Genomic DNA, 12,714 nt, shown 5'->3' with positions numbered 1-12,714 from the left:
AGTCACTCTCTAAATTACAACTAGGTTTTGTGTCTTCCAGAATATTCTGGGCCTTCTCTGTTGATTCTTCTGTCTGGAACTTCTTTCTTCTTTGGTACCTTTGCTATCTCGATGGTGCTTTCTCTAGATGAATCTGAGAGCCAGCAAATCTCTCTCTCTGAGAGCTGTGAGCTGTTATCTCTGGCAGATGGCAGTTGCTCTCTCTTTTTGTCCCACTTTCCCCTTCTTGTATACCTGTGATGACATATCAGTATTTTTCACAATAGGATCGGTCCTAGGCTGTCAAAACCATCAGATTTAAATTTAATAGATTCTTGGTATCTAAGTGCCTGATTCAAATTAATTGGCTAAATTCAAAAGCCTGTTGTCTTGGTAAAACTGCTGCTTGGCCTTTTGATACAAATGTTTCAGTCTGAGGTTCCATAGTACTTGCATTGATTTTAACTCTCTAAGCACAGTAAAAGCACCACCTTTTAAAGGGACCATGCAATGCTTGCTCCCTTGCATTTTACAATTTTATAAACACCAATCTACAATTACTCGACCCAACTTCTCAACACCCCCACCCAACTCCGCAGAATCACGGCCTCTCTCCTCCTTTCAACCTGTTTGAGTAAGGTCTCCAGAACTGCATGCAAGCACCTGAGTCCCTCTTGGTTATTGCTGCCTCGGAGTCCTCTCTCAGTAGTTGCTGCCTGGGAACCCTCTCTCAGTTGTTGCTCAATGTGGTTTGTTTCTACTTACAATCATTTGTATAGCAGTCAGTTAACAGCTTCCTTTTAATCAGTGCAGCTCCCCTTTAAGAGTGAGAGGCTGCCTTTAAGAAATGCAGGTTGCTAGGCCTCTGTTGAATATTAAGCAATGTCGGTTGTGCTCAACTGAGTGCTGCAATAAATCAGATGAGGAAGCAGCGTAAATCTTCCATGCTGCCTGTCTCAATGAGAGTGGGCTAATTGTGGATCTCAATCATGCAACCAATGATAGGTGTAATCCAATTTTTTGCCCACAAAGTAGGATTCAAACTGAAGCCTCTGTCACCAATGATAGGATGCAAGGAGGACAGTGTCAAAGGAATGGGCTGTTTGGAGGAGGAGTTTATACAATTAGAAAAGATTGCAGAGATAGGGTAGGATATACCCATGGAAAGATTTACAGCTGAGGATTAGGTCACTCAATCCTATCATCTGCTTCGCCATTCAGTTAGATCATGGCTAATCTGCACCTCAACCCCACTTATGTGCATTTATTCCATATCTCTTGATACCCTGACTGAATGAAAATCTATCTTATCTATCTCAATTTTGACAGCTCCAAATGTCCTAACAAACATAACATTTTTTTAAGGAGAGGGTATCAGATTTATGTTCTATTTTGTGATGTCTTATTCCATTCCCAAATGATTAAGATTATTGTGCTTCATTTCTTTACTAGAGGAAATAGTACATACCCCGATAGTTTCCCAACTGTGGGGTCATAACTTCCAAAGGGGTCACAGAAACTACATATAGGGTTGCAAGCTCCCCCCTCCTCCAAGGCAGCAATGACAATTGGGGAGAGGAGACTCTGGCCTGACAACCCTGGAGCCCTTTAACTTTCGGAAACGCATCTAGCAGCAAGTGCTGTGCAGACCCAGATACCTATGCATTGACTTGACAGAGGCATAGGTAGTCAAGTGTAACTCAGTCAGTGACTACAGGAAAAAGCTGAGAGGTCATGTGGCTGAACCTGGAAGGTGAGTCGCAGTTTACATTTTATTGCGTTTCTGCTTCTGTTGTACAGGCTTCTTATCCCTGGCTGGTGATTCTGGCTTCCCACGAACCAGCAACAAGACTAACATAGGAGAGGGAGGGGGTGGTGCAGTGGTGGTGAGGGATTAGGAAGGGGGCTTGTTGAAAGACAGGCTGATTAGGTAGGTTACTGTGTGTATGGAGGGGTTCAATTATTCTGTGGGATGGTGCTGTGGAAAAGGGGCTGATTATTGTGTATTGATGAATGGGAAGAGGAGAAGGGTTGATTACCGTGTGGGTGGTGGGGGGGAGGTGGGGTCTGATTTCTTTAAATGTGTAGCGGGATAGGGAGATGGGCTGATTACAGTGTGTGGAGACCAGGTAGAGGGACTTCACTGAGTCTTCTGTCATCATGGAATATGGAGAGCTTGGCTGAAACCTACTTGAGTGTATATAATATTTTTACTAAGTATTAAAACAGATTTTCACTTTATGAACATTAATGATTATATACTGCTACATGTTGATTTAGCGTTGCTTTTATTTGCTGGTGTCTGGGATCATGTTAATTTTCAAATATTAAAATAGGGTCACTTTGGAAAATTTGCTGGACATCCCCCCCAACATCAATATTCTTCCTAAGGTGTCGTGTCCAAAAATGAGCATAGTAGAGATCAGACGGAATCTGACCAAGGCTCTGCACAATTTTTAAGCAAAACCTCCACTCTTTTTTAATCCAGTTCCCCTGAAGATAAAGGCCCCATTAGTCATTAGCCTTTAATTTTTTTTTTAAATGAGCTGTGTCTTTATAAAAGTTTAAAGAACAGTACAGCACAGGAAACAGGCCCTTCGGCCCTCCAAGCCTGTGCCGCTCCTTGGTCCAACTAGACCAATTGTTTGTATCCCTCCATTCCCAGGCTGCTCATGTGACTATCCAGGTAAGTCTTAAACGATGTCAGCGTGCCTGCCTCCACCACCCTACTTGGCAGCGCATTCCAGGCCCCCACCACCCTCTGTGTAAAAAACGTCCCTCTGATATCCGAGTTATACTTCGCCCCTCTCAGCTTGAGCCCGTGACCCCTCGTGATCGTCACCTCCGACCTGGGAAAAAGCTTCCCACTGTTCACCCAATCTATACCCTTCATAATCTTGTACACCTCTATTAGATCTCCCCTCATTCTCCGTCTTTCCAAGGAGAACAACCCCAGTCTACCCAATCTCTCCTCATAGCTAAGACCCTCCATACCAGGCAACATCCTGGTAAACCTTCTCTGCACTCTCTCTAACGCCTCCACGTCCTTCTGGTAGTGCGGCGACCAGAACTGGACGCAGTACTCCAAATGTGGCCTAGCCAGCGTTCTATACAGCTGCATCATCAGACTCCAGCTTTTATACTCTATACCCCGTCCTATAAAGGCAAGCATACCATATGCCTTCTTCACCACCTTCTCCACCTGTGTTGCCACCTTCAAGGATTTGTGGACTTGCACACCTAGGTCCCTCTGTGTTTCTATACTCCTGATGACTCTGCCATTTATTGTATAACTCCTCCCTACATTATTTCTTCCAAAATGCATCACTTCGCATTTATCCGGATTAAACTAATCTATGTAATCCTTGCTTTCATCTGCACTACTTACTATCCTTTTTAACTTAACGTCATCTGAAAACCTGAATATGAAACTCCACATTCCTTCATCCAAGTCATGAACATTGATGATGAAAATTTGAATTCCCATAACATATACCTGTGGGTGAACCATCAAGATTTTCTTGACATGCAGAGGCTGGCATCTTCTATGTACTGGGAATCTAGAAACTAGAGCCCGTCCTTTATGGTAACATCCACCTCAATTAAATTGCTCAGGGTCACAACAGGAAATAATTTCACCTCATCCAACAACACTTGTCAAACCCCCCTGGGTATGCAATCTTTATCCATGCAATCAAACCCCAATGTTAAAATAGGGAGCTAATTAGTGCATGCAGTTCCTACGGCAGAAAGTGAATCCAGGAATGAGGAGACCTGACTGATTTAAATAGCTATGTCTCAACTGAGCAAACTTTCCTGGAATGTGGACCAGAACTCAGCCAGATGCACCACCTGACAGACAGACAGGAGCTGGATGTAGCAGAACCTCAGGGATCTGTCAGAATAGGCCCTGGCTGTCAAATGAGGGCAATCCGCGGGGTGGGGGTGGGGGGGGTTCTAATTTAACTGCACTCCACTTCTGACTCACAATCCGGTTTCTGGCAGGATTTGCTTGATGAAGAGGGCGTCACTTTTCCCCCACCCATGCCACTGATCAATATTGCAGTCAGGTACCAATAGTGTTATCTGCATATTTAAAGAAAAATGCAAGTGTTTTCCTGAAGGTATCTGCTTGCCTGCTCAACGAAGTAAGTAATACTGGCGGCACGGTAGCACAGTGGTTAGCACTGCTGCTTCACAGCTCCAGGGATCTGGGTTCGAATCTCGGCTCGGGGTCACTGTCTGTGTGGAGTTTGCACATTCTCCCTGTGTCTGTGTGGGTTTCCTCCGGGTGCTCCGGTTTCCTCCCACAGTCCAAAGATGTGAGGGCTAGGTTGATTGGCCATTCTAAATTGCCCCTTAGTGTCCCGGGATGCATAGGTTAGAGGGATTAGTGGGTGGATATGGGGATAGGGCCTGGGTGGGATTGTGGTTGGTGCAGACTCGATGGGCTGAATGGCCTCTTTCTGCACTGTAGGATTCTATGATTCTTTTGTGAAACCTTATTGAATATTTTTTAGAAGCCGACATGGTAACATTTGTAGCTACTCACTTATTTACCTTTTAATGATTTCCTCAAGAAACTCAACTAGATTAGCCAGACATGACTTGCTGTTAACGAAGCTAAGCTGGCTCGCTTTGATTAACTGATATATGTTCAAGTGCTGACACTCTATACTTAATGACAAATTCTGGGAACTTCCCCAATTTACGTTTAGTTGATAGGCTTGTAAGTTATTTGGTTTCTGTATATCGTCCTTCTGAAATAAATTACGTGAACAAATTATTGTCTAATAATATATGACTTTATTCAATTATAAAAATTATTCAACCCAAAACATTGTTTAGGAACAGGTGAATTTTTATTGGGTGCTGTTATTTTGATCATCAATTCCAAATAGGTACCAGATATTATGGTAGCAGGGTCTTACGAAACCTACAAGGTGGTCATCTTTGCAGTTTTCTGAGTTTTCCCAGGCCCATGCAAGCGTCCCATATTTAGGTTACTGCACTATGGCCAACAGCAGATCAAGCAAATTTCTTGTAGTGATGATATGTGGACGTGTTGGAAAGGGTGCAGAGGAGATTTACCAGGATGTTGCCTGGTATGGTGGGAAAATCGTATGAGGAAAGGCTGAGGGGCTTGAGGTTGTTTTCGTTAGAGAGAAGAAGGTTAAGAGGTGACTTAATAGAGGCATACAAGATGATCAGAGGATTAGATAGGGTGGATAGTGAGACCCTTTTTCCTTGGATGGTGTTGGCTAGCACGAGGGGACATAGCTTTAAATTGAGGAGTGAGAGATATAGGACAGATGTTAGAGGTAGGTTCTTTACTCAGAGAGTAGTAAGGGCGTGGAATGCCCTGCCTGCAGCAGTAGTGGACTCGTCAACATGAAGAGCATTCAAATGGTTATTGGATAAACATATGGATGATATTGGAATAGTGTAGATTAGAGGGGTTTTAGATTGGTTCCACTGGTCGGCGCAACATCGAGGGCCGAAGGGCCTGTACTGCGCTGTAATGTTCTATGATATAAGAACTGGAACCTAGAGAGATAATGGCTGATAGACTATGAATCTTTTGGGAGGAGGATATATTTCTTTTCATTCATGGAATGTGGGCATCATTGATTGGGTCAGCGTTTATTGCCCATCCCTAATTGCCTTTAACTGAGTGGCGAGCTTGGCCATTTCACAGGGCATTTAAGCGACAATCACATTGGATCTGGAGTCACATGTAGGCCAGACCAGCTAAGGAATGCAAATTTTCTTCCCTTAAGGACGTTAGTGAACCAGATGGGTTTTTATGACAACCAGCAATGGTTTCAGGGTCATCATTAGATTTTTGATTACAGATTTGTTTTATTGAATTCAAATTTCAACAATTGCCATTTGAACCTTGATCCTCAGAGCATTACCCTGGATTACTAGTCCAGTGACATTGCAACTATACCGTTGCATATATGAGGAAGGCAAACCACCCATGTACTCTCTTCCCTAGACATATTGTTCATTGGAATTGAAAATGGGAGTTTCATACAAACAACTGAAGAAGAAAGCTCAAGCCCATGAGGCATGGAGAAATGAGCAGAGGATCTGTCTTTAGGAAGTCATTACTACTAACAGACATAAAGGCTGGAACTCTCCTTTCATAGAATGCCCAACATTGGTTTGGATGGTAATAGAAACAATGGGAAAATCTGCCAAGGTCTACTGCTACATCCATATCCCAATCTTAATTTATCTCCTGCCAGAACCACAACCAGCTTCCCCTTCCTCACTTGCTACATGCAAATACCAGCCATGAGACGGGTTTTCGGTTCCTGGTCTATTTCCCTCCTATCCATCCCTATAGTGCATCTTCCAGAGACCAGCTGGAGAAGTTTGGTCGTAAATTCCAAGATCCCAAGTTGAAGGAGGAATGTTCTGTAATGGCATCCTCTTTCCTGATGCCTGCAGAAATTAGAGCTGAATTCTTTTCAGTTCTTTTCTGTTGCTTTAGATAGCCTCCTGCTGCTTTGATTACTGGAGTACCATCAGGTACAGTTCAGCACCATCAGGATTTTCTTGACTTGCAGAGGCTGGTTCCTTCTGTGTGATGGGAATCTGGAAATTAGAGCCTGTCCTTTATGGTAAGTAACATCCACCCCTGATAAGCAGATTACAACAGGATGGAAAAAGTTTCACCTCAATCTTTTGAGCACAATTAAGGAAGTCCAACCTAAATAATATCCTCCATCCTAATACAAGGGTAGACTGATGAGGGCACTCCCAACAACTGTGGGACTTAAACAATTTGATAAAAAAACACCCTAAAGAGATTGTTTGGAATTTCTTTTCACAGAAACGCTGCATTAAATTCTGCTTCAAAGTACTGGCTGTAAATTTTTTGGTTTTGTTTCAAAAAATGTTCTAATTATTTTCTGATAAATTTGTGCCAAGTACATTTAATATTTTAATTGAGTTGTTATGGTGTGTTTAGAAATCAGTAACAACATTTTCACGTTGGAAATTGAAAACAGAAATTGTGTAATTATCATTTAAAATAGTTATAAGATGATAAATGAAACAGAACCAGATATAAGTCCAACTCTAGTTGTTTAGTTTCAATGTTAAAACATTAAAATGTAAGAAAATGTCATGAATGTGAATAGGGATTAAATAGAGAGTGTGGATGGTGCTGATTATATCTGCACAGTAATGTAGAGCACACAACCACTTCCCTAACCTCGCACAGTGCAAGAAAGTGAGAGTTTTGAGATTCTGTTCAATTCACATTGATTGTAAATGAAAATCCCAAGTTTGAATGATGCAAGAATAGTCAGCACTAACAGAATTCTACAGGTTAAGACAAGCAACAGTATAGTAATTTCCTCTTTTAATTTTTTAAAACTAGCTTAACTCCTTACATGCTTATGGACATATTCATGGGGTGATCTTATGAAAAAAATTCTAAGTCCAGAATGAGCCTGAAAATGGGAGTTTCTAATCTGTTTTTTGGTGAGTCCAAATATGATATCTTATGCACTTAGAGCAGAAAAAAACTCAAAATCTGCTTCTTGCCACTAGGGAGCAAAAGTGGGGCTTAAATCACCCAAAAGCTGACTGATAGCAGCAGTTGTGCATGTGCAGGTGCCTTTGCTCTGATCAGTAGAGAGACCTGTCATGGCCTCTGCTGCTTTCACCAGGCTTCTCTGGCCTAAAGCAGTCACGCCCCCCAACAAACACAGGTGGTCGATCACGAGGCCTCCCCTGTCCGGAAAGATTGAACCCCGCGCCTGAAAAGATTGACTCCCGCGAACCCCCCCACCCCTGGCCTGGACCGATCCTCCCCTTCCCTCCGCCAATCTGAAATGCAAAGTATCAGCAGGCCCCACCACACCTGATCGGCCCATCCTGGTTTGGCCCTGCCCAGGCCCCATCCCCTCAGACCCTGCCCCCTTGTTGGTGCATGGTGGACACTTCCTGGTGCAAGGTGAGCAGTGTCAGAGTGCCAAGCTGGCACTGCCCAAGGGGTACCCCCCTTGCCTTCAAGGGCCTCTGGTTCTACCGACGAGGCCGTCATGTCTGGTCCTCTTTGGTAGGCACCAGCTGCGGCCATAGAGGCAAGCGATCCCGGATGATTCAGTCCTGAGGTCACTAATTACCACTGAAGTTACATTTTAAATTTAATTTAAATAATTTACTCAGCCTCGCACCGGAAATGGGTGTGAGGCTGATCGCGCCGGATATTTGGTGCCGGAAAGATTGCGAGAGGGAAGAAATCAGATGCAAACCTGATTTCTCAGCTCTCTCTCGATCTTACCAGCTCACCCTGTCCATTGGCCAGTGGGGCGCAATGGTAAGATCGCCTGCTCGATGTTTATTCCGGCTTCAGTACTATAGCCTCCTCCCATGCTATAATAGGATACAAAAAAATGAGTAATTTTGTAACTTTGAGTAATGTCTCTGATCTCTGAGACTGAAAGGCTTTCTTTGGATTGTCTCAAAAACCACGCAAATTCACAGACACTTCAACAGACCTAACTGTGATTGTAAGAGGGAGGTCGTGCCTTACAAATTTGGTGGAGTTTTTTGAGGAAGTGACAAAAACGGTTGATGAAGGAAGGGCCGTGGATGTCGTCTATATGGATTTCAGTAAGGCATTTGACAAAGTCCCACATGGCAGGTTGGTTAAGAAGGTTAAGGCTCATGGGATACAAGGAGAAGTGGCTAGATGGGTGGAGAACTGGCTTGGCCATAGGAGACAGAGGGTAGTGGTCGAAGGGTCTTTTTCCGGCTGGAGGTCTGTGACCAGTGGTGTTCCGCAGGGCTCTGTACTGGGGCCTCTGCTATTTGTGATACATATAAATGATTTGGAAGAAGGTGTAACTGGTGTAATCAGCAAGTTTGCGGATGACACGAAGATGGCTGGACTTGCGGATAGCGAAGAGCATTGTCGGGCAATACAGCAGGATATAGATAGGCTGGAAAATTGGGCGGAGAGGTGGCAGATGGAGTTTAATCCGGATAAATGCGAAGTGATGCATTTTGGAAGAAATAATGTAGGGAGGAGTTATACAATAAATGGCAGAGTCATCAGGAGTATAGAAACACAGAGGGACCTAGGTGTGCAAGTCCACAAATCCTTGAAGGTGGCAACACAGGTGGAGAAGGTGGTGAAGAAGGCATATGGTATGCTTGCCTTTATAGGACGGGGTATAGAGTATAAAAGCTGGAGTCTGATGATGCAGCTGTATAGAATGCTGGTTAGGCCACATTTGGAGTACTGCATCCAGTTCTGGTCGCCGCACTACCAGAAGGACGTGGAGGCGTTAGAGAGTGCAGAGAAGGTTTACCAGGATGTTGCCTGGTATGGAGGGTCTTAGCTATGAGGAGAGATTGGGTAAACTGGGGTTGTTCTCCCTGGAAAGACGGAGAATGAGGGGAGATCTGATAGAGGTGTACAAGATTATGAAGGGGATGGATAGGGTGAACAGTGGGAAGCTTTTTCCCAGGTCGGAGGTGACGATCACGAGGGGTCATGGGCTCAAGGTGAGAGGGGCGAAGTATAACTCAGATATCAGAGGGATGTTTTTTACACAGAGGGTGGTGGAGGCAGGCACGCTGACATCGTTTAAGACTTACCTGGATAGTCACATGAGCAGCCTGGGAATGGAGGGATACAAACGATTGGTCTAGTTGGACCAAGGAGCGGCACAGGCTTGGAGGGCCGAAGGGCCTGTTTCCTGTGCTGTACTGTTCTTTGTTCTTTGATTCCTTTTGGCACATAGGTTGCACTTTGTGTTCAAACTTTCTTTCAGGGTTGGCCGTTTCTTTCATTGCCTTCAAAATTTGTTAAGTCCTTGTGGTGAACCATCGTTGGTTCCCACTGGATAGTACTGAGCCAGGGGCTGGCCAGTACTACAAGGATGTACATATGTTCCTGTTGGGTTGTGTTATTGTTGCTGTTGGGGTTAGGGTGGGGTTGTTACACCTTTGTACTGTAGTCTTGTGGCACATCCCAGTCGGGCTCCGCCTCCTGGGAGAGGTATAAAAGTCCCTGCTCTGGCCGGGACCCCTTCAGTCTGGGATAGTGTATATAATTACTGGCTGCTTCATTACAGTAAATAAAAGCCTTTCATTTAGCGAGCTTCAGGCCTTGTGTTTGAGTAGCGCATCAGTCCTGTCATGTTTTTATACACTGAGCAATACTAGGGAGAGGCACTGGTGCAGATGGCACACACCTCTGGAAACTACATCGGCTTGGAACCAACATGCTGCACTTCAACCCACCCTGCAACCATAAAATGCTGCGGGGAAGACTAATGAGGGTGGAAGTCCCAACAGCACCAGAAAACTGTCAGTGACCGCTGCTGGGACTGTTGGAGAAGAAAGAACCCCAAAGCTTGGATCCCAGAGCAGGTAAATCCGGGTTCTTGGGGCAGGAGGGTGTAGGTAAGTTAGGGAGAGGGTCATTGTTGAGGGCTTAGCTTTAAAGGTGGGAGTAGGTAGGAAGGAAGCAGGGGTTCCACCTCGGAGTTGCCCCACAAATGGCATAAGGCAGACCCCGACCCCCGCCCCCCCCCCCTTTCTTCTCATTCTTTAACAATTTGAGGGAAAAAAATAAGGCTTCCCATTCCTCTCCTGCTGTTTCCCAAATTATTAGGATCAATTGGCTTGACAACAATTGTGGCCTTTCACATTTTGAGTGTTTTGAGATGAGAAACCATCACAATACAATGAAAGATTGATGAGATTCATTTCAAATTTGTTGAACACCATTGAGATTTGATATCTCTACTGTCCATGACAAGGCAAGAAGACTGATTGGTTGATATCATAGTCCTGGTCGTTTCCAGTTCATCCTTAATGAAAGGACTTGTAAGTTTCACAGGTGGCTGGAATTGTTCATATTTTAATTTGGAATTTTCTTGAATTTCAGGTCATGCCTGCAACCAATATTACCAAAGTCACATGACATAGAAAGAAATCATAGAAACCCTACAGTGTAGAAAGAAGCCATTCGGCCCATCGAGTCTACACCGACCACAATCCCACCCAGGCCCTACCCCCATATCCCTACATATTTACCCGCTAATCCCTCTAACCTACCCATCTCAAGACACTAAGGGGCAATTTTAGCACGGCCAATCAACCTAACCCGCACATCTTTGGACTGTGGGAGGAAACCGGAGCACCCGGAGGAAACCCACGCAGACACGAGGAGAATGTGCAAACTCCACACATGTTGTTAGCCATTTTAAAAATTGTTGTAAAATTAGAAAATGCTGGAAAAGCACAGTAGCTCTGGAGGCATCTTTGATTTGATTTAAATTATTATTGTCACATGTATTGGTATACAGTGAAAAGTATTGTTTCTTGCACTATACAGATAAAACATACGGTTCATAGAGAAGGAAAGGAGAGGATGCAGAATATAGTGTTATAGTCATAACTAGGAGGTAGAGAAAGGTCAAGTTAATATAAGGCAGGCTCATTCAAAAGTCTGGCAGCAGAGAAGAAGCTGTTCTTGAGTCGGTTGGTACGTGACCTCAGACTTTTTCATCTTTTTCCTGACAGAAGAAGGTGGAAGAGAGTATGTATGGGTGTGTGGGGTTCTTAATTATGCTGACTGCTTTTCTGAGGCAGTGGGGAAGTGTAGATAGAGTCAATGGATAGGAGGCAGAAACGGAGTTAATGTTTTGAGTCAATATGACCCTTCTTCAAAGCTCTGTCATTCAGCTGAAGTCAACTTTATTGTTGGTGCTTTTTCTATATTTGCACAAAAATAAGACATGTTGCAGTTGAAATTCAACCGGGGTGCAGATTGGCCTGGAGCAGATTGGGCACATTTAATATTCCCACATCGCGATAGTCTTTTCATTGATTTCAATGAAAAGGAAACTCAAGAGCTGTGTATAATGGGCTATATAATAATAATCCATTGATGTCTAATTTGTGTTCCCTGTTATATTATGGTGTCACTGTTGAGCACCATGTTGTATTCCACCATGTTTGATGTTTCATTGTAAGATCTTGAAACTGTATGTTTAAACATGGACCATTTGTTATTTAACTATTTACAGATCCTAGTTACTGACTTACATGGTGCTGACTCCATGTAGGCTGCTTCCAGAGTATTTTCTCTGAGTCTATTACCATGTGACTCGATTCACCATATTCTGGGTGGTGTTATTCTCCAGTTCCATGTTAATCCTTACTCTGCCAAATACCTTTGCTCCAGAATTGCATGCAGGCACATAATATAACATAACACAAAATTCCCCAATTTGAATTTTGCTCACATCATGTTTTCAATAGAAATCTTTACTTAAAATAATGCAGAAGTCAAGGATACTGAAAAGACATTCAGACACTGAATATCACCTCTCGCAGCTTAGTATTCCCCTATGTTTAGTATCCTGCCCAGCAGAATATTCCAGACATCTGTTACTCTGCACGAACAAATTTCTTCACATACAAAATCAAAATATTTGAAATTTAAATCAAAACAGAATATGTTGGTATCTTCTAATAGTCCTCCACATGATATGATATGGAGGTTAATAGTGATAGATCTGCTATTAGTTGTCAGTTTAGACTTAATGATAGTTCTCTTTGAAGTTTATGCAATCTTGTCTGCTATTCTGCCAATTTGCTGCTCAGTGTAATCTTTATTCTATCATGTTGCCTCAGGGTAATGGACCTTTTCTGAATCTGATCCTGAAGGAAAATTAGCTGTTTTTCCAACTG

Source organism: Mustelus asterias, chromosome 12 (assembly GCF_964213995.1).
Source record: "Mustelus asterias chromosome 12, sMusAst1.hap1.1, whole genome shotgun sequence".
Taxonomy (NCBI): domain Eukaryota; kingdom Metazoa; phylum Chordata; class Chondrichthyes; order Carcharhiniformes; family Triakidae; genus Mustelus; species Mustelus asterias.
This window is presented reverse-complemented; position numbering follows the sequence as displayed.